The sequence below is a fragment of the Schistocerca serialis genome, unplaced genomic scaffold (genome assembly GCF_023864345.2).
Source record: "Schistocerca serialis cubense isolate TAMUIC-IGC-003099 unplaced genomic scaffold, iqSchSeri2.2 HiC_scaffold_1362, whole genome shotgun sequence".
NCBI classification, from domain to species: Eukaryota; Metazoa; Arthropoda; class Insecta; order Orthoptera; family Acrididae; genus Schistocerca; species Schistocerca serialis.
The window spans coordinates 4,884,122-4,903,329 of record NW_026047583.1 but is presented as its reverse complement, the minus strand read 5'-3'; positions in this window follow the sequence as shown (position 1 = coordinate 4,903,329).

Below are 19,208 nucleotides of genomic sequence, written 5' to 3'. Positions count from 1 at the left end.
AGGACTGACACTATAACTTTCTATGATTTGAACCGCTCCTGTGAGTCCAGTTTTAGATTCCGATGCTTCACTTCAGGTTTTCTGTATACCTCGGAACTTCTTATTACGATGAAACACAGAAATTGCATCGAAATTAAATTCAAAAGGCACAATGCCGACTTAAGTACATGAGGAATGACACTCTAATTTTCTGTGATTTGAACCTCTCCTGTGAGTCCAGTTTTAAATTCCGATGCTTCAGTACAGGTTTAGTGTATCCCTAGGACCTTCTTGTTGACGATGAAACTTAAAAATTATATCCGAATTTAATACAAAAGGCACAATGCCGACTTATGTACAGCAGGACTGACACTCTCACTTACTATGATTTGAACCTCTGCAGTGAGTCCAGTTTTAGATTCCGACGCTTCACTTCAGGTTTACTGTATCCCTTGGACCTTCTTATTGACGATGAAACACAGATATTGCATCCGAATTTAATCCAAACGCACAAAGCCGACATAAGTACAAGAGGACTGACACTCTCACATTCTATGATTTGAACCTCTCCTGTGAGTCCAGTTTTAGATTCCGATGCTTCACTTCAGGTTTACTGTATCCCTTGTACCTTCTTCTTGACGATGAAGCACAGAAATTGCATCCGAATTTAATACAAAAGGCACAATGCCGACTTAAGTACAAGGGGACTGACACTCTCACTTTCCATGATTTGAACCTCTCCTGTGAGTCCCGTTTTAGATTCCGAAGCTTCACTTCAGGTTTACTGCATACCTTGGACCTTCTTGTTGACGATGAGACACAGAAATTGCATCCGAATGTAATACAAAAGGCACAATGCCGACTTAAGTACAAGAGGACTGACACCATAACCTTCTATGATTTGAACCTCTCCTGTGAGTCCAGTTTTAGATTCCGATGCATCAGTTCAGGTTTACTGTATACCTTCGACCTTCCTATTGACGATGAAACAAAGAAATTGCATCCGAATTTAATACAAAAGGCACAATGCCGACTGAAGTACAAGAGGACTGCACTCTCACTTTCTATGATTTGAACCTCTCCTGTGAGTTCAGTTTTAGATTCCGATGCTTCACTTCAGGTTTACTGTATACCTAGGACCTTCTTATTAGCGATTAAACACAGAAATAACATCCGAATTTAATGCAAAAGGCACAATGCCGACTTAAGTACAAGAGGACTGACACTCTAACTTTCTATGACTTGAACCTCTCCTGTGAGTCCAGATTTAGATTCCGATGCTTCACTTCAGGTTTACTGTATACCTTCGACCTTCCTATTGACGATGAAACACAGAAATTGCATCCGAATTTAATACAAAAGCACAATGCCGACTTAAGTTCAAGACGACTGACACTCTCACATTCTATAATTTGATCCTCTCCTTTGAGTCCAGTTTTAGTTTCCGATGCCTCACTTCAGGTTTACTGTATCCCTTGGACCTTCTTATTGACGATGAAACACAGAAATTGCATAGGAATTAAATTCAAAAGAAACAATGCCGACATATGGACAAGAGGACTGACACTCCAACTTTCTATGACTTAAACCTCTCCTGTGAGTCCAGATTTAGTTTCCGATGCTTCACTTCAGGTTTACTGTGTACCTTGGACCTTCTTATTGACGATGAGGCAAAGAAATTGCATCGTAATTGAATTCAAAAAGCACAATGACGACTTAAGTACAAGAAGTCTGACTAACTTTCTATGATTTGGACCTTTCTTGTGACTCCAGTTTTAGATTGCGATGCTTCACTTCAGGTCTACTGTATCCCTTGGACCTTCTTACTGACGATGAAACACAGAAATTGATTCCGAATTTAATACAAAAGGCACAATGCCGACTTAAGTACAAGAGGACTGACACTCTCACTTTCTATAATTTGATCCTCTCCTTTGAGTCCAGTTTTAGATTCCGATGCTTCACTTCAGGTTTACTGTATCTCTTGGACCTTCTTATTGACGATGAAACACAGAAATTGCATCCGAATTTAATACAAATGGCACAATGCCGACTTAAGTATAAGAGGACTGACACTCTAACTTTCTATGAATTGATCCTCTCCTGTGATTCCAGTGTCAGTATCCGATGCTTCACTTCAGGTTTCCTTAATCCCTTGGACATTCTTATTGACGAGGAAGCACAGATATTGCATCCGAATTTAATACAAAAGGCACAATGCCGACTTAAGTACAAGAGGACTGACACTCTAACTTTCTATGATTTGAACCACTCCCGTGAGTCCAGTTTTAGATTCCGATGCTTCACTTCAGGTTTACTGTATCCCTTGGACCCTCTTATTGACGATGAAACACAGAAATTGCATCCGAATATAATACAAAAGGCACAATGCCGACTTAAGTACAAGACGACTGACACTCTCACTTTCTATGATTTGAACCTCTCCTGTGAGTCCAGTTTTAGATTCCGATGCTTCACTTCAGGTTTACTGTATCCCTCGCACCATCTTATTGACGATGAAGCAAAGAAATTGCATCCGAATTTAATACAAAAGGCACAATGCCGACTTAAGTACAAGAGGACTCACACTCTAACTTTCTATGATTTGAACCTCTCCTGTGAGTCCAGCTTTAGATTCCGATTCTTCACTTCTGGTTTACTGTATACCTTGGACCTTCAAATTGACGATGAAGCGCAGTAATTGCATCGGAATTAAATTCAAAAGGCACAATGCCGACTTAAGTACAAGAGGACTGACACTCTAACTTTCTATGATTTGAACCTCTCCTGTGAGTCCAGTTTTAGATTCCGATGCTTCACTTCAGGTTTACTGTGTACCTTGGACCTTCTTATTGACGATGATGCACAGAAATTGCATCGCAATTGAATTCAAAAAGCACAAGGCCGACTTAAGTACAAGAAGACTGACAAACTTTCTATGATTTGAACCTTTCCTGTGAGTACAGTTTTAGATTCCGATGCTTCACTTCGGGTTTACTGTATCCCTTGTACCTTGTTATTGATGATGAAACACAGAAATTGCATCCGAATTTAATAGAAAAGGCACAATGCCAACTTAGGTACAAGAGGACTAACACCATAACCTTCTATGATTTGAACCTCTCCTGTGTGTCCAGTTTTAGATTCCGATTCTTCAGTTCAGGTTTACTGTATACCGTCGACTTTCCTATTGACGATGAAACAAAGAAATTGCATCCGAATTTAATACAAAATGCACAATGCCGGCTGAAATACAAGAGGACTGACACTCTCACTTTCTATGATTTGAACCTCTCCTGTGAGTTCAGTTTTAGATTCCGATGCTTCATTTCAGGTTTACTGTATACTTTGGACCTTCTTATTGACGATGAAACACAGAAATAGCATCCGAATTTAATGCAAAAGGCACAATGCCGACTTAAGTACAAGAGGACTCACACTCTAACTTTCTATGACTTGAACCTCTCCTTTGAGTCCAGATTTAGATTCCGATGCTTCACTTCAGGTTTACTGTATACCTTCGACCATCCTATTGACGAGGAAACACAGAAATTGCATCCGAATTTAATACAAAAGCACAATGCCGACTTAAGTTCAAGACGACTGACACTCTCACTTTCTATAATTTGAACCTCTCCTGTGAGTCCAGTTTTAGATTCCGATGCTTCACTTCAGGTTTACTGTATCCCTTGGACCTTCTTATTGACGATGAAACACAGAAATCGCATCCGAATTTAATACAAATGGCACAATGCCGACTTAAGTATAATTGGAATGACACTCTATCTTTCTATGATTTGAACCTCTCCTGTGAGTCAAGTGTCAGATTCCGATGCTTCACTTCAGGTTTCCTTAATGCCTTGGACCTTCTTATTGACGATAAAGCACAGAAATTGCATCCGAATTTAATACAAAAGGCACAATGCCGACTTAAGTACAAGAGGACCTGACACTCTAACTTTCTATGATTTGAACCTCTCCTGTGAGTCCAGTTTTAGATTCCGATGCTTCACTTCAGGTTTACTGTATCCCTTGGACCTTCTGATTGACGATGAAACACAGAAATTGCATCCGAATTTAATACAAAAGGCACAATGCCGACTTAAGTACAAGAGGACTGACACTCTAACTTTCTATGAATTAAACCTCTCCTGTGAGTCCAATTTTAGATTCCGATGCTTCACTTCAGGTTTACTGTATACCTCGGAACTTCTTATTACGATGAAACACAGAAATTGCATCGGAATTAAATTCAAAAGGCACAATGCCGACTTAAGTACATGAGGACTGAAACTCTAATTTTCTATGATTTGAACCTCTCCTGTGAGTCCAGTTTTAAATTCCGATGCTTCAGTTCAGGTTTAGTGTATCCCTAGGACCTTCTTGTTGACGATGAAACGCAAAAATTATATCCGAATTTAATACAAAAGGCACAATGCCGTCTTATGTACAACAGGACTGACACTCTCACTTACTATGATTTGAACCTCTCCAGTGAGTCCAGTTTTAGATTCCGACGCTTCACTTCAGGTTTACTGTATCCCTTGGACCTTCTTATTGACGATGAAACACAGAAATTGCATCCGAATTTAATCCAAACGCACAATGCCGAATTAAGTACAAGAGGACTGACACTCTCACTTTCTATGATTTGAACCTCTACTGTGAGTCCAATTGTAGATTCCGATGCTTCACTTCAGGTTTACTGGATCCCTTGTACCTTGTTATTGACGATGAAACACAGAAATTGCATCCGAATTTAATACAAAAGGCACAATGCCGACTTAAGTACAAGAGGACTGACACTCTCACTTTCCACGATTTGATCCTCTCCTGTGAGTCCCATTTAGATTCCGGAGCTTCACTTCAGGTTTACTGTATACCTTGGACCTTCTTGTTGACGATGAGACACAGAATTGCATCGGAATTTAATACAAAAGGCACAATGCCGACTTAAGTACAAGAGGACTGACACCATAACCTTCTATGATTTGAACCTCTCCTGTGAGTCCAGTTTTAGATTCCGATGCTTCAGTTCAGGTTTACTGTATACCTTCGACCTTCCTATTGACGATGAAACAAGGAAATTGCATCCGAATTTAATACAAAAGGCACAATGCCGACTGAAGTACAAGAGGACTGACACTCTCACTTTCTATGATTTGAACCTCTCCTGTGAGTTCAGTTTTAGATTCCGATGCTTCACTTCAGGTTTACTGTATACCTTGGACCTTCTTATTGACGATGTAACACAGAAATAGCATCCGAATTAATTGCAAAAGGCACAATGCCGACTTAAGTACAAGAGGACTGACACACTAACTTTCTATGACTTGAACCTCTCCTGTGAGTCCAGATTTAGATTCCGATGCTTCACTTCAGGTTTACTGTATACCTTCGACCTTCCTATTGACGATGAAACACAGAAATTGCATACGAATTTAATACAAAAGCACAATGCCGACATAAGTTCAAGACGACTGACACTCTCACTTTCTATAATTTGATCCTCTCCTTTGAGCCCAGTTTTAGATTCCGATACTTCACTTCAGGTTTACTGTATCTCTTGGGCCTTCTAATTGACAATGAAACACAGAAATTGCATCCGAATTTAATACAAATGGCACAATGCCGACTTAAGTGTAAGAGGACTGACACTCTAACTTACTATGATTTGAACCTCTGCTGTGAGTCCAGTGTCAGATTCCGATGCTTCACTTCAAGTTTCCTTAATCCCTTGGACCTTCTTATTGACGATGAAGCAAAGTAATTGCATCCGAATTTTATACAAAAGGCACAATGCCGACTTAACTACAAGAGGAATGACACTCTAACTTTCTATGATTTGAACCTCTCCTGTGAGTCCAGTTTTAGATTCCGATGCTTCACCTCAGGTTTACTGTATCCCTTGGACCTTCTAATTGACGATGAAACACAGAAATTGCATCCGAATTTAATACAAAAGGCACAATGCCGACTTAAGTACAAGAGGACTGACACTCTAACTTTCTATGATTTGAACCTCTCCTGTGAGTCCAGTTTTAGATTCCAATGCTTCACTTCAGGGTTACTGTATCCCTTGGACCTTCTAATTGACGATGAAACACAGAAATTGCATCCGAATTTAATACAAAAGGCACAATGCCGACTTAAGTACAAGGGTACTGACACTATAACTTTCTATGATTTGAACCGCTCCTGTAAGTCCAGTTTTAGATTCCGATGCTTCAATTCAGGTTTTCTGTATACCTCGGAACTTCTTATTACGATGAAACACAGAAATTGCATCGGAATTAAATTCAAAAGGCACAATGCCGACTTAAGTACATGAGGACTGACACTCTAATTTTCTGTGATTTGAACCTCTCCTGTGAGTCCAGTTTTAAATTCCGATGCTTCAGTACAGGTTTAGTGTATCCCTAGGACCTTCTTGTTGACGATGAAACGCAAAAATTATATCCGAATTTAATACAATAGGCACAATGCCGACTTAAGTACAAGAGGACTGACACTATAACTTTCTATGATATGAACCTCTCCTGTGAGTCGAGTATTAGATTCCGATGCTTGAGTTCAGGTTTACTGTATACCTTCGACCGTCCTATTGACGATGAAACACAGAAATTGCATCCGAATTTAATACAAAAGGCACAATGCCGACTTAAGTTCAAGACGACTGAAACTCTCACTTTCTATAATTTGATCCTCTCCTTTGAGTCCAGTTTTAGATTCCGATGCTACACTTCAGGTTTACTGAATCCCTTGGACCTTCTTATTGAAGATGAAACACAGAAATTGCATTCGAATTTAATACAAATGGCACAATGCCGACTTAAGTATAAGAGGACTGACACTCTAACTTTCTATGATTTGAACCTCTCCTGTGAGTCCAGTTTTAGATTCCGATGCTTCACTTCAGGTTTACTGTATCCCTTGAACCTTCTGATTGACGATGAAACACAGAAATTGCATCCGAATTTAATACAAAAGGCACAATGCCAACTTAAGTACAAGAGGACTGACACTCTAACTTTCTATGAATTTAACCTCTCCTGTGAGTCCAGTTTTAGATTCCGATGCTTCACTTCAGGTATACTGTATACCTCGGAACTTCTTATTACGATGAAACACAGAAATTGCATCGGAATTAAATTCAAAAGGCACAATGCCGACTTAAGTACATGAGGACTGAAACTCTAATTTTCTATGATTTGAACCTCTCCTGTGAGTCCAGTTTTAAATTCCGATGCTTCAGTTCAGGTTTAGTGTATCCCTAGGACCTTCTTGTTGACGATGAAACGCAAAAATTATATCCGAATTTAATACAAAAGGCACAATGCCCACTTATGTACAACAGGACTGACACTCTCACTTACTATGATTTGAACCTCTCCAGTGAGTCCAGTTTTAGATTCCGACGCTTCACTTCAGGTTTACTGTATCCCTTGGACCTTCTTATTGACGATGAAACACAGAAATTGCATCCGAATTTAATCCAAACGCACAATGCCGACTTAAGTACAAGAGGACGGACACTCTCACTTTCTATGATTTGAACCTCTACTGTGAGTCCAGTTGTAGATTCCGATGCTTCACTTCAGGTTTACTGGATCCCTTGTACCTTGTTATTGACGATGAAACACAGAAATTGCATCCGAATTTAATACAAAAGGCACAATGCCGACTTAAGTACAAGAGGACTGACACTCTCACTTTCCATGATTTGATCCTCTCCTGTGAGTCCCATTTAGATTCCGGAGCTTCACTTCAGGTTTACTGTATACCTTGGACCTTCTTGTTGACGATGAGACACAGAATTGCATCGGAATTTAATACAAAAGGCACAATGCCGACTTAAGTACAAGAGGACTGACACCATAACCTTCTATGATTTGAACCTCTCCTGTGAGTCCAGTTTTAGATTCCGATGCTTCAGTTCAGGTTTACTGTATACCTTCGACCTTCTTATTGACGATGAAACAAGGAAATTGCATCCGAATTTAATACAAAAGGCACAATGCCGACTGAAGTACAAGAGGACTGACTCTCTCACTTTCTATGATTTGAACCTCTCCTGTGAGTTCAGTTTTAGATTCCGATGCTTCACTTCAGGTTTACTGTATACCTTGGACCTTCTTATTGACGATGTAACACAGAAATAGCATCCGAATTAATTGCAAAAGGCACAATGCCGACTTAAGTACAAGAGGACTGACACACTAACTTTCTATGACTTGAACCTCTCCTGTGAGTCCAGAATTAGATTCCGATGCTTCACTTCAGGTTTACTGTATACCTTCGACCTTCCTATTGACGATGAAACACAGAAATTGCATACGAATTTAATACAAAAGCACAATGCCGACATAAGTTCAAGACGACTGACACTCTCACTTTCTATAATTTGATCCTCTCCTTTGAGCCCAGTTTTAGATTCCGATGCTTCACTTCAGGTTTACTGTATCTCTTGGACCTTCTAATTGACAATGAAACACAGAAATTGCATCCGAATTTAATACAAATGGCACAAAGCCGACTTAAGTGTAAGAGGACTGACACTCTAACTTACTATGATTTGAACCTCTGCTGTGAGTCCAGTGTCAGATTCCGATGCTTCACTTCAGGTTTCCTTAATCCCTTGGACCTTCTTATTGACGATGAAGCAAAGTAATTGCATCCGAATTTTATACAAAAGGCACAATGCCGACTTAACTACAAGAGGACTGACACTCTCACTTTCTATGATTTGAACCTCTCCTGTGAGTCCAGTTTTAGATTCCGATGCTTCACTTCAGGTTTACTGTATCCCTTGGACCTTCTTATTGACGATGAAACACAGAAATCGCATCCGAATTTAATACAAATAGCACAATGCCGACATAAGTATAAGAGGACTGACACTCTATCTTTCTATGATTTAAACCTCTCCTGTGAGTCCAGTGTCAGATTTCGATGCTTCACTTCAGGTTTCCTTAGTACCATGGACCTTCTTATTGACGATGAAGCACGGAAATTGCATCCGAATTTAATACAAAAAGCACAATGCCGACTTAAGTACAAGAGGAATGACACTCTAACTTTCTATGATTTGAACCTCTCCTGTGAGTCCAGTTTTAGATTCCGATGCTTCACCTCAGGTTTACTGTATCCCTTGGACCTTCTAATTGACGATGAAACACAGAAATTGCATCCGAATTTAATACAAAAGGCACGATGCCGACTTAAGTACAAGAGGACTGACACTCTAACTTTCTATGATTTGAACCTCTCCTGTGAGTCCAGTTTTAGATTCCAATGCTTCACTTCAGGGTTACTGTATCCCTTGGACCTTCTAATTGACGATGAAACACAGAAATTGCATCCGAATTTAATACAAAAGGCACAATGCCGACTTAAGTACAAGAGTACTGACACTATAACTTTCTATGATTTGAACCGCTCCTGTAAGTCCAGTTTTAGATTCCGATGCTTCACTTCAGGTTTTCTGTATACCTCGGAACTTCTTATTACGATGAAACACAGAAATTGCATCGGAATTAAATTCAAAAGGCACAATGCCGACTTAAGTACATGAGGACTGACACTCTAATTTTCTGTGATTTGAACCTCTCCTGTGAGTCCAGTTTTAAATTCCGATGCTTCAGTACAGGTTTAGTGTATCCCTAGGACCTTCTTGTTGACGATGAAACGCAAAAATTATATCCGAATTTAATACAATAGGCACAATGCCGACTTAAGTACAAGAGGACTGACACTATAACTTTCTATGATTTGAACCTCTCCTGTGAGTCGAGTATTAGATTCCGATGCTTGAGTTCAGGTTTACTGTATACCTTCGACCGTCCTATTGACGATGAAACACAGAAATTGCATCCGAATTTAATACAAAAGGCACAATGCCGACTTAAGTTCAAGACGACTGAAACTCTCACTTTCTATAATTTGATCCTCTCCTTTGAGTCCAGTTTTAGATTCCGACGCTACACTTCAGGTTTACTGAATCCCTTGGACCTTCTTATTGAAGATGAAACACAGAAATTGCATTCGAATTTAATACAAATGGCACAATGCCGACTTAAACATAAGAGGACTGACACTCTAACTTTCTATGATTTGAACCTCTCCTGTGAGTCCAGTGTCAGATTCCGATGCTTCACTTCAGGTTTCCTTAATCCCTTGTACCTTCTTACTGACGAGGAAGCACAGAAATTGCATCCGAATTTAATACAAAAGGCACAATGCCGACTTAATTAAAAGAGGACTGATACTCTAACTTTCTTTGCTTTGAACCTCTCCCGTGACTCCAGTTTTCGATTCCGATGCTTCACATCAGGTTTACTGTATCCTTTGGACCTTCTAATTGACGATGAAACACAGAAATTGCATCCGAATTTAATACAAAAGGCACAATGCCGACTTAAGTACAAGAGGACTGACACTCTCACTTTCCATGATTTGATCCTCTCCTGTGAGTCCCATTTAGATTCCGGAGCTTCACTTCAGGTTTACTGTATACCTTGGACCTTCTTGTTGACGATGAGACACAGAATTGCATCGGTATTTAATACAAAAGGCACAATGCCGACTTAAGTACAAGAGGACTGACACCATAACCTTCTATGATTTGAACCTCTCCTGTGAGTCCACTTTTAGATTCCGATGCTTCAGTTCAGGTTTACTGTATACCTTCGACCTTCCTATTGACGATGAAACAAGGAAATTGCATCCGAATTTAATACAAAAGGCACAATGCCGACTGAAGTACAAGAGGACTGACACTCTCACTTTCTATGATTTGAACCTCTCCTGTGAGTTCAGTTTTAGATTCCGATGCTTCACTTCAGGTTTACTGTATACCTTCGACCTTCCTATTGACGATGAAACACAGAAATTGAATCCGAATTTAAAACAAAAGGCGCAATGCCGACTTAGGTACAAGAGGACTGACACACTAACTTTCTATGATTTGAACCTCTCCTGTGAGTCCAGTTTTAGATTTCGATGCTTCACTTCAGGTTTACTGTATCCCTTGGACCTTCTTATTGACGATGGAACACAGAAATTGCATCCGAATTTAATACAAAAGGCACAAAGCTGACTTAAGTACAAGAGGACTGACACTCTCACTTACTATGTTTTGAACCTCTCCTGTGAGTCCAGTTTTAGATTCCGATGCTTCACTTCAGGTTTACTGTATCCCTTGTACCTTCTTATTGACGATGAAACAAGGAAATTGCATCCGAATTTAATACAAAAGACACAATGCCGACTTAAGTACAAGAGGAATGACACTCTAACTATCTATGATTTGAACCTGTCCTGTGAGGCCAGTTTTAGGTTCCGATGCTTCACTTCAGGTTTCCTTTATACCTTGGACCTTCTTATTGACGATGAAACAAAGAAATTGCATCCGAATTTAATACAAAAGGCACTATGCCGACATAAGTACAAGAGGACTGACACTCTCACTATCTATGATTTGAACCTCTCCTCTGAGTCCAGTTTTTGTTCCGATGCTTCACTTCAGGTTTACTGTATACCTTGGACCTTCTTATTGACGATGAAACACAGAAATTGCATCGGAATTTAATACAAAAGGCACAATGGCGTCTTAAGTACAAGAGGACTGACACTCTAACTTTCTATTATATGAACCTCTCCTGTGAGTCCAGTTTTAGATTCCGATGCTTCATTTCAGGTCTGCTGTATACCTTTGACCTTCCTATTGACGATGAAACACAGTAATAGCATCCGAATTTAATACAAAAGGCACAATGCCGCCTTAAGTACAAGACGACTGACACTCTAACTTTCTATGATTTGAACCTCTCCTGTGAGTACAGTTTTAGATTCCGAAGTTTCACTTCAGGTTTCTGTATCCCTTGGACCATCTTATTGACGATGAGACACAGAAATTGCATCGGAATTTAATACAAAAGGCACAATGCCGACTTAAGTACAAGAGGACTGACACTATAACTTTCTATGATTGAAACCTCTCCTGTGAGTCCAGTTTAAGTTTCCGATGCATCAGTTCAGGTTTACTGTATAACTTCGACCGTCCAATTGACGATGAAACACAGAAATTGCATCCGAATTTAATACAAAAGGCACAATGCCGACTTAAGTACAAGACGGCTGACACTCTCACTTTCTATGATATGAACCTCTCCTGTGAGTCCAGTTTTAGATTCTGATGCTTCACTTCAGGATTACTGTATCCCTTGGACCTTCTTATTGACGATGAAACACAGATTTTGCATCCGAATTTAATACAAAAGGCACAATGCCGACTTAAGTACAAGAGGACTGACACTCTAACTTTCTATGATTTGAACCTCTCCTGTGAGTCCAGTGTCAGATTCCGATGCTTCACTTCAGGTTATCTTAATCCCTTGGACCTTCTTATTGACGAGGAAGAACAGAAATTGCATCCGAATTTAATACAAAAGGCACAATGCCGACTGAAGTACAAGTAGACTGACACTCTCACTTTCTATCATTTGAACCTCTCCTGTGAGTCCAGTTTCAGATTAAGATGCTTCACTTAGGTTTACTGTATACCTTGGACCTTCTTATTGACGATGAAACACAGAAATTGCATCCGAATTTAATACAAAAAGCACAATGCCGACTTAAGTACAAGAGGACTGACACTCTAACTTTCTATGATTAGAACCTCTCCTGTGAGTCCAGATTTAGATTCCGATGCTTCACTTCAGGTTTACTGTATACCTTTGACCTTCCTATTGACGATGAAACACAGAAATTGCATCCGAATTTAATACAAAAGGCACAATGCCGACTTAAGTTCAAGACGACTGACACTCTCACTTACTATAATTTGATCCTCTCCTTTGAGTCCAGTTTTAGATTCCGATGCTTCACTTCAGGTTTACTGTATCCCGTGGACCTTCTTATTGAAGACGAAACACAGAAATTGCATTCGAATTTAATACAAATGGCACAATGATGACTTAAGTATAAGAGGACTGACACTCTAAATTTCTATGATTTGAACCTCTCCTGTGAGTCCAGTGTCAGATTCCGATGCTTCATATCAGGTTTCCCTAATCCCTTGGACCTTCTTATTGACGAGGAAGCACAGACATTGCATCCGAATTTAATACAAAAGGCACAATGCCGACTTAAGTACAAGAGGACTGATACTCTAACTTTCTTTGATTTGAACCTCTCCCGTGAGTCCAGTTTTCGATTCCGATGTTTCACTTCAGGTTTCTGTATCCCTTGGACCATCTTATTGACGATGAGACACAGAAATTGCATCGGAATTTAAAACAAAAGGCACAATGCCGACTTAAGTACAAGAGGACTGACACTCTAACTTTCTATGATTTGAACCTCTCCTGTGAGTCCAGTTTTAGATACCGATGCTTCACTTCAGGTCTACTGCATCCCTTGGACCTTCTTATAGACGATGAAACACAGAAATTGCATTCGAATTTAATACAAAAGGCACAATGCCGACTTAAGTACAAGGGGACTGACACTCGCACTTTCTATGATTTGAACCTCTCCTGTGAGTCTGGGTTTAGATTAAAATGCTTCACTTCAGGGTTACTGTATCCCCTGGACCTTCTTATTGACGATGAAACACAGAAATTGCATCCGAATTTAATACAAATGGCACAATGCCGACTTAAGTACAAGAGGACTGACACTATAACTTTCTATGATTTGAACCGCTCCTGTGAGTCCAGTTTTAGATTCCGATGCTTCACTTCAGGTTTACTGTATACCTCGGAACTTCTTATTACGATGAAACACAGAAATTGCATCGGAATTAAATTCAAAAGGCACAATGCCGACTTAAGTACATGAGGACTGAAACTCTAATTTTCTATGATTTGAACCTCTCCTGTGAGTCCAGTTTTAAATTCCGTTGCTTCAGTTCAGGTTTAGTGTATCCCGAGGCCCTTCTTGTTGACGATGAAACGCAAAAATTGTATCCGAATTTAATACAAAAGGCACAATGCCGACTTATGTACAACAGGACTGACACTCTCACTTACTATGATTCGAACCTCTCCAGGGAGTCCAGTTTTAGATTCCGACGCTTCACTTCAGGTTTACTGTATCCCTTGGACCTTCTTATTGACGATGAAACACAGAAATTGCATCCGAATTTAATCCAAACGCACAATGCCGACTTAAGTACACGAGGACTGACACTCTCACTTTCTACGATTTGAACCTCTCCTGTGAGTCCAGTTGTAGATTCCGATGCTTCACTTCAGGTTTACTGGATCCCTTGTACCTTGTTATTGACGATGAAACACAGAAATTGCATCCGAATTTAATACAAAAGGCACAATGCCGACTTAAGTACAAGAGGCTTGACACTCTCACTTTCCATGATTTGATCATCTCCTGTGAGTCCCATTTAGATTCCGGAGCTTCACTTCATTTTTACTGTATACCTTGGACCTTCTTGTTGACGATGAGACACAGAATTGCATCGGAATTTAATACAAAAGGCACAATGCCGACTTAAGTACAAGAGGACTGACACCATAACCTTCTATGATTTGAACCTCTCCTGTGAGTCCAGTTTTAGATTCCGATGCTTCAGTTCAGGTTTACTGTATACCTTCGACCTTCTTATTGACGATGAAACAAGGAAATTGCATCCGAATTTAACACAAAAGGCACAATGCCGACTGAAGTACAAGAGGACTGACACTCTCACTTTCTATGATTTGAACCACTCCTGTGAGTTCAGTTTTAGATTCCGATGCTTCACTTCAGGTTTACTGTATACCTTGGACCTTCTTATTGACGATGAAACACAGAAATAGCATCCGAATTAAATGCAAAAGGCACAATGCCGACTTAAGTACAAGAGGACTGACACACTAACTTTCAATGACTTGAACCTCTGCTGTGAGTCCAGATTTAGATTCCGATGCTTCACTTCAGGTTTACTGTATACCTTCGACCTTCCTATTGACTATGAAACACAGAAATTGCATCCGAATTTAATACAAATGGCACAATGCCGACTTAAGTGTAAGAGGACTGACACTCTAACTTTCTATGTTTTGAACCTCTCCTGTGAGTCCAGTGTCAGATTCCGATGCTTCAGTTCAGGTTTCCTTAATCCCTTGGACCTTCTTATTGACGATGAAGCAAAGAAATTGCATCCGAATTTTATACAAAAGGCACAATGCCGACTTAAGTACAAGAGGACTGACACTCTCACTTTCTATCATTTGAACCTCTCCTGTGAGTCCAGTTTTAGATACCGATGCTTCACTTCAGGTTTACAGTATTCCTTGGACCTTCTTATTGACGATGAAACACAGAAATCGCATCCGAATTTAATACAAATGGCACAATGCCGACTTAAGTATAAGAGGACTGACACTCTATCTTTCTATGATTTAAACCTCTCCTGTGAGTCCAGTGTCAGATTTCGATGCTTCACTTCGGGTTTCCTTAATACCATGGACCTTCTTATTGACGATGAAGCACAGAAATTGCATCCGAATTTAATACAAAAAGCACAATGCCGACTTAAGTACAAGAGGACTGACACTCTAACTATCTATGATTTGAACCTCTCCTGTGAGTCCAGTTTTAGATTCCGATGCTTCACCTCAGGTTTACTGTATCCCTTGGACCTTCTAATTGACGATGAAACACAGAAATTGCATCCGAATTTAATACAAAAGTCACAATGCCGACTTAAGTACAAGACGGCTGACACTCTCACTTTCTATGATATGAACCTCTCCTGTGAGTCCAGTTTTAGATTCTGATGCTTCACTTCAGGATTACTGTATCCCTTGGACCTTCTTATTGACGATGAAACACAGATTTTGCATCCGAATTTAATACAAAAGGCACAATGCCGACTTAAGTACAAGAGGACTGACACTCTAACTTTCTATGATTTGAACCTCTCCTGTGAGTCCAGTGTCAGATTCCGATGCTTCACTTCAGGTTATCTTAATCCCTTGGACCTTCTTATTGACGAGGAAGAACAGAAATTGCATCCGAATTTAATACAAAAGGCACAATGCCGACTGAAGTACAAGTAGACTGACACTCTCACTTTCTATCATTTGAACCTCTCCTTTGAGTCCAGTTTCAGATTCAGATGCTTCACTTAGGTTTACTGTATACCTTGGACCTTCTTATTGACGATGAAACACAGAAATTGCATCCGAATTTAATACAAAAAGCACAATGCCGACTTAAGTACAAGAGGACTGACACTCTAACTTTCTATGATTAGAACCTCTCCTGTGAGTCCAGATTTAGATTCCGATGCTTCACTTCAGGTTTACTGTATACCTTTGACCTTCCTATTGACGATGAAACACAGAAATTGCATCCGAATTTAATACAAAAGGCACAATGCCGACTTAAGTTCAAGACGACTGACACTCTCACTTACTATAATTTGATCCTCTCCTTTGAGTCCAGTTTTAGATTCCGATGCTTCACTTCAGGTTTACTGTATCCCGTGGACCTTCTTATTGAAGACGAAACACAGAAATTGCATTCGAATTTAATACAAATGGCACATTGATGACTTAAGTATAAGAGGACTGACACTCTAAATTTCTATGATTTGAACCTCTCCTGTGAGTCCAGTGTCAGATTCCGATGCTTCATATCAGGTTTCCCTAATCCCTTGGACCTTCTTATTGACGAGGAAGCACAGACATTGCATCCGAATTTAATACAAAAGGCACAATGCCGACTTAAGTACAAGAGGACTGATACTCTAACTTTCTTTGATTTGAACCTCTCCCGTGAGTCCAGTTTTCGATTCCGATGTTTCACTTCAGGTTTCTGTATCCCTTGGACCATCTTATTGACGATGAGACACAGAAATTGCATCGGAATTTAAAACAAAAGGCACAATGCCGACTTAAGTACAAGAGGACTGACACTCTAACTTTCTATGATTTGAACCTCTCCTGTGAGTCCAGTTTTAGATACCGATGCTTCACTTCAGGTCTACTGCATCCCTTGGACCTTCTTATAGACGATGAAACACAGAAATTGCATTCGAATTTAATACAAAAGGCACAATGCCGACTTAAGTACAAGGGGACTGACACTCGCACTTTCTATGATTTGAACCTCTCCTGTGAGTCTGGGTTTAGATTAAAATGCTTCACTTCAGGGTTACTGTATCCCCTGGACCTTCTTATTGACGATGAAACACAGAAATTGCATCCGAATTTAATACAAATGGCACAATGCCGACTTAAGTACAAGAGGACTGACACTATAACTTTCTATGAATTGAACCGCTCCTGTGAGTCCAGTTTTAGATTCCGATGCTTCACTTCAGGTTTACTGTATACCTCGGAACTTCTTATTACGATGAAACACAGAAATTGCATCGGAATTAAATTCAAAAGGCACAATGCCGACTTAAGTACATGAGGACTGAAACTCTAATTTTCTATGATTTGAACCTCTCCTGTGAGTCCAGTTTTAAATTCCGTTGCTTCAGTTCAGGTTTAGTGTATCCCGAGGCCCTTCTTGTTGACGATGAAACGCAAAAATTATATCCGAATTTAATACAAAAGGCACAATGCCGACTTATGTACAACAGGACTGACACTCTCACTTACTATGATTTGAACCTCTCCAGGGAGTTCAGTTTTAGATTCCGACGCTTCACTTCAGGTTTACTGTATCCCTTGGACCTTCTTATTGACGATGAAACACAGAAATTGCATCCGAATTTAATCCAAACGCACAATGCCGACTTAAGTACAAGAGGACTGACACTCTCACTTTCTATGATTTGAACCTCTCCTGTGAGTCCAGTTCAAGATTCCGATGCTTCACTTCAGGTTTACTGGATCCCTTGTACCTTGTTATTGACGATGAAACACAGAAATTGCATCCGAATTTAATACAAAAGGCACAATGCCGACTTAAGTACAAGAGGCTTGACACTCTCACTTTCCATGATTTGATCATCTCCTGTGAGTCCCATTTAGATTCCGGAGCTTCACTTCATTTTTACTGTATACCTTGGACCTTCTTGTTGACGATGAGTCACAGAATTGCATCGGAATTTAATACAAAAGGCACAATGCCGACTTAAGTACAAGAGGACTGACACCATAACCTTCTATGATTTGAACCTCTCCTGTGAGTCCAGTTTTAGATTCCGATGCTTCAGTTCAGGTTTACTGTATACCTTCGACCTTCCTATTGACGATGAAACAAGGAAATTGCATCCGAATTTAACACAAAAGGCACAATGCTGACTGAAGTACAAGAGGACTGACACTCTCACTTTCTATGATTTGAACCACTCCTGTGAGTTCAGTTTTAGATTCCGATGCTTCACTTCAGGTTTACTGTATACCTTGGACCTTCTTATTGACGATGAAACACAGAAATAGCATCCGAATTAAATGCAAAAGGCACAATGCCGACTTAAGTACAAGAGGACTGACACACTAACTTTCAATGACTTGAACCTCTGCTGTGAGTCCAGATTTAGATTCCGATGCTTCACTTCAGGTTTACTGTATACCTTCGACCTTCCTATTGACTATGAAACACAGAAATTGCATCCGAATTTAATACAAATGGCACAATGCCGACTTAAGTGTAAGAGGACTGACACTCTAACTTTCTATGTTTTGAACCTCTCCTGTGAGTCCAGTGTCAGATTCCGATGCTTCACTTCAGGTTTCCTTAATCCCTTGGACCTTCTTATTGACGATGAAGCAAAGAAATTGCATCCGAATTTTATACAAAAGGCACAATGCCGACTTAAGTACAAGTGGACTGACACTCTCACTTTCTATCATTTGAACCTCTCCTGTGAGTCCAGTTTTAGATTCCGATGCTTCACTTCAGGTTTACAGTATCCCTTGGACCTTCTTATTGACGATGAAACACAGAAATCGCATAAGAATTTAATACAAATGGCACAATGCCGACTTAAGTATAAGAGGACTGACACTCTATCTTTCTATGATTTAAACCTCTCCTGTGAGTCCAGTGTCAGATTTCGATGCTTCACTTCAGGTTTCCTTAATACCATGGACCTTCTTATTGACGATGAAGCACAGAAATTGCATCCGAATTTAATACAAAAAGCACAATGCCGACTTAAGTACAAGAGGACTGACACTCTAACTTTCTATGATTTGAACCTCTCCTGTGAGTCCAGTTTTAGATTCCGATGCTTCACCTCAGGTTTACTGTATCCCTTGGAC